Source organism: Halyomorpha halys, unplaced genomic scaffold, assembly GCF_000696795.3.
Source record: "Halyomorpha halys isolate HHAL.00 unplaced genomic scaffold, Hhal_1.1 Scaffold157.1, whole genome shotgun sequence".
Taxonomy (NCBI): Eukaryota; Metazoa; Arthropoda; class Insecta; order Hemiptera; family Pentatomidae; genus Halyomorpha; species Halyomorpha halys.
The window spans coordinates 1,900,679-1,905,457 of NW_027114029.1; the positions used below are offsets into that span (position 1 = coordinate 1,900,679).

Sequence of the window (4,779 nt, forward strand, 5' to 3'; positions counted from 1 at the left end):
ATATTATTACTTTTCCTATTGCTATACTTATTTTTCTATTCGAGCGTGATTCAGACCAAACCACCTCCTTTCACAACCGTTGATCTAGTAATAGTTCTTCTTTACGAAGTACTGAACCCCTGACTCTTCATGGGTTGTAGCTGTACAGGTTTAAATTATAAATTCCTTTTCATATTTTAAATAACTTTTATAATTATCCTGTATGTATTTATTTAAATGTTTTTATTTTTTTTAATGCATGTATATAGAGTTTTTTAAAATTTTAATTAAATAAAATTGTGCATGACCATGTAGGATTTCTATGTATGTATATATTTTGAATTTTACTAAGAGTGAATTATATCTAAATGAATAATTAAAAAAAAAAAAATGAGAAAAGATATCATTTTAGAATTGTTACTGCCATAAATTGCTATTACTATGTCCGAAGGTTTTATTTTGGATAGCAACTTTTCAATACCCTGTTAAAATTTCACCCGTTCCAAAATTGTTTGAACCGTAATGGAAATCTGGCTTTAACAGTGCCCCTTGAAGGGAGGGGACAATTATAAGAGCGAGGAAATATCTTTTGAGGAAATCTTTTTAATCAAGTAAGGAGCAAATTAGACTCTTTCACCCCAGCGTAGCCAAATGAGATTCCTAAAGACTGAGACAAATTAAATGCCATATAAAGGAGAAGGGGCTATCGGGCCCCGCCAGGCCCGCAGTGTGTGCCCAGTCGTTAAAGCCCCTTGCGCGCTCTTAAGATCTCTCTCAAAGGTCTTAGTTCTCTTCTTAATAAGTTATGAGCTTATGTCTTAAGTCCCGGGGGTTCTTATTAGGAGGAAAAAATGCCAAGGTGTGATGAAATTTACCTTGTCCCTCCTGTTTAAAACCCTTTTTTGTTTGAAACCCTCAGTGGCATTAAGTCCTCCTACAAAACCCTCTACTATTATCATGAAATAAATATATGACAGTATTTTAATGAAATGTCTTTAAAAAAAATATATATATATTTATGCTTAAAATGAGACCTGATTTTCCTTATTTCGAATTCAAAGACATTTCAAACATTCACTTGCAATTAATAAGAATATTTCCGCTAGAAAATAATTTGAATATTATCAGCAGCAGGTCTTTGGGTTTCGTTTGTTCTTTCTAAATAAACATCTCAGTAAAACAAAAAGCAATTTTTTTTGTATTCTTCATTAAAATAACATTAGTACTTCATACATATATAATACCTCAAATGTATAATATATAATTTACTGAGTCTTCTCTCTTTGATTGCCTTGTGGAATTTTAAGGTGTTGATATGAGTCCAGCTAAGGTGATATACTCGTAGCTTAGCTGTAGCCAATGCTCTGCCATAGAATTGACGAAGGTGAAAAAGAAAATCAAACTGTAGTGGATCCGAAACGTATTAAAGAGTTAAATAGCTACTACTCCACCAGCCTCATCTTCTTAAGATGATCATTTAAGGGGCAGTGACCAGTGAGGTGTCCTGTTATCGTCCTCAGTTCATTGCTAGTAAGGTTAGGTTAGAATTTTGCCTTATCCTGTGATATTTCAATAAAGAGATTGGACTGCTTCATGGCTGGTTTCAATCTCCAGTCTGTTTCCTTCTCTTTCTGATCCCAGGAATCAACCATCTTCCTGATTTTACTTCCAGATATGTTGCAATATGGCTCATGGCCAATTGGCATCATTTCTGATCCCTTACTTGCTAGGGTATCAGCCATCTTGTTTCCTTCTATCCCCTCATGTTAGTTATGCATAAAAAAGTGTTTTATATATATAAAGAAATAAATGTTATTCCATGTATCTTTAAATTAGAGAAAAGCATGTCCTCCCGGATAAGTATAATAAAAATACATTTAATAATCCACAAAAATATCTCAAGAAGAATATTATTATTCCATCGTTTGTACCTAATTGATAAATAAAGGACTGCATGCATTCTATGTGAATTTGAAACCATGACATCTATACAGGCTAGAGTAACATAAGTACCTAAATCAGACTTCATTGAATGTATAGATATTATTTGAATGGAACTCGAGGGCTTAATGTGCTTCTTAAAAATATACAATATGAATAGGAAGATAGTTAAAAATAAAATATATAAGTGAAAAGTGGTAAATAATTAAATAAATTATTAAGAACCACTAAATATTTAGAAGCCGCTCAGTATCACTAACTCACTCTAATTAACTAACTCATTCTTCAAGATTCATTTAATTACTTTACTTCATTCTCACCTTAGAACTGAGAAAGTGAAATGTGTCTTCAAATTGACCCTATTTTTTAAACCAATTGCACTAAAATTGTTAATTAATTATTTCTCTATTTTTTAATCAATTTCTCCAATCTTTATAAACCGACCAATTACTAGGTAAAGAGATTACTTGTACTTAAATGCCTATTAACAAAGACAAACAATTACTTGTTGTTTTATTCACCTAAAATAAAATAATTGCTTGAAATTATCCTAGTAGAAGCAATTACTTCATTTATTCACTTCACACTGTAAAATTAATTCCATTACTCTAATATTAAAACGATCTTAAAATCGAACAATTAAACTTTTAATTTTTACCTAATTTAAACTCAAGAAATATTTAAAAAAAGAATCAGAAAAAATTGTTTATTATCTCTAACATTGTATGAATGTTAAAGGCAAAATTAAGGTAGTTTTCACTTCTAATTTAAAATATTTACACACCATTTAAAACTTATTCCTTAAAATAATAATCCAACATTCCCTACTAGTTATAATAGCTTTTATTATAAAATAATATGTTTTAATAAAGTTAAACTATTTTTTATAATAATATATTACTTATATGGATTTGTGAAAAATAGAAATCAATAACTTAATAGACCAGGAACTTTCGACAAATATTTTAAAATTTAATTTGAAAATTATCATAAAAATTTATATATTTTTTTAAATGATACTTCTTACCAAAATATCACAGCTTTTGTTGTAGATAAGTGGTGCATTTTATTTGTTATTGTATGAATTTATAACATATTGTACTTTGAAATATATTTCTCATTATACTAATTATATTAAGGAGAAAAACTTTATACTTCACTAGCTACACAGCATACTTATTATAATCTAATCAGATAATTTTTTTTAATCTTATAATATATAAGCATAACAAGTAAACAAATGAAAATTTATAATTATAGAATGATATTTTTTTTTCACCACTTTGGTTTTTTTTTAATGATTTCTTTTTCTTCTTTCTATACTTCATTAATTTTTTTTGTTAATTCATACTTTTTTTCTCTTTCATCCCCTTCTATTCCTCCTTTATTTCCTTATTATATTATCCCTTTCAACCTAATGTGACTTTAAAAGAATAATTGATACAAATAATTAATAAACGTGGTGATAGATATATAAATATACATAAAAATAATAATAAATAACAAATAGATATAAAAATTAACAAATATATGTTAAAATAAATATTAATAGAATTAAAAGAAAATAGAAATTGTTTAGTTTATTTATTTTATTTCATTTAATTCCTCCATCATTTTTTCTCTTATCAATCCTAAACCAGCTTTTTGGTCCCTTCATTGCTAAGCTTCCCCTTCAGTATCTGATTCATATAATCATTTTCACAAGAGATAATGCCTGGAGTAATGCGCCTCTTCTGTAAAAAATCAATAAATATGGAAAGAAAAAACAGCGTGCCATATCGGGCTAACGGACATCTATTTTAATGTGTAAGACATTTCCTGATAAATGAAAAACTTCGTATTTTTATCTTGAACTGTGAATCGAATTTTCACACCTTCACTTTTCTACATAAGGAGCATGTACACATTTGCCAAACGAATGACAGTCAAGGTATTGATGCTATAAACCGATGGATAGGGACTAAAAATAAGTTTTTTAATTTAAATACACTTTCAGTGACAAATTGTTATTATTAGACTCTCACTAATCCGAAATAATTAAAACCAAGAGGATTCGGATAAGCGAAAAATTCGAAAATGGAACGGGGAAAAAAAGTCACTCTATAAATAACAAATAAATTTAACAGAATACAATGTCACAATAAGGATCAAATTAATGAAATAGTTAATTATAAATATAATCTCTTATAAACAAAGAAAATAGATACGCTTTCAAATTTTAGTATATAGCTTGAATTTTATTTTTAATAAAAATATTTGGTATTTTTACTAGATTACATAAGTCTCACGTAAGGTGATGATAATACGGTTTTATTAAATGTAAGTATGCACTAAATAAATAAAATACAATCATAATTTTTTTTTGTTGGTTTAGATAATGGAATGGCCTAGGTTAATGAGAGACCACTTTATTTCAAAATTTTCAATTTAAATGATCTTTTAATTTTTATCCATAATTTAAGGATCCTTAAAAAAAAATTTTCTAACTTTGGTCTTTTTTTTTTTATAATAAGATTTGATCAATATTTTGTCACTTGAAAAAAAAAATTTAATAAGAAAATTTCAACGAGCCTACTAGCCTGAAGTGCGCTTCACTGCCTGAACAAGTACCAAGCGAGACCTGATAGTGATACTGTTCTGCCACGACAGTAAATGTTTGCATTTATGATGGCAGCTGTCATACACTTTACACCTTAGTAGCGTTCATCGGCCAACTAACCTCAAAGGTTTAATTTGTTGTATTCAGATAAACTAAAATGTTTTCAAACAGAAATTTTTCTTTCACAGCTGTTCAATAGTTTATATCTTGTAATTTATAAATTATTTCATATCATTTAGGAATCCCTTGAATTAAATTAT

The 4,779-nt window shown here is 28.1% G+C and overlaps 1 long non-coding RNA gene across 6 annotated transcripts in view; it reads left to right on the forward strand.

The window, feature by feature from the left end:
- Window positions 1-4,779, forward strand: part of LOC106678711 (uncharacterized) — a 263,439-nt gene that overhangs the window by 133,568 nt on the left and 125,092 nt on the right. The window lies entirely within an intron of this gene.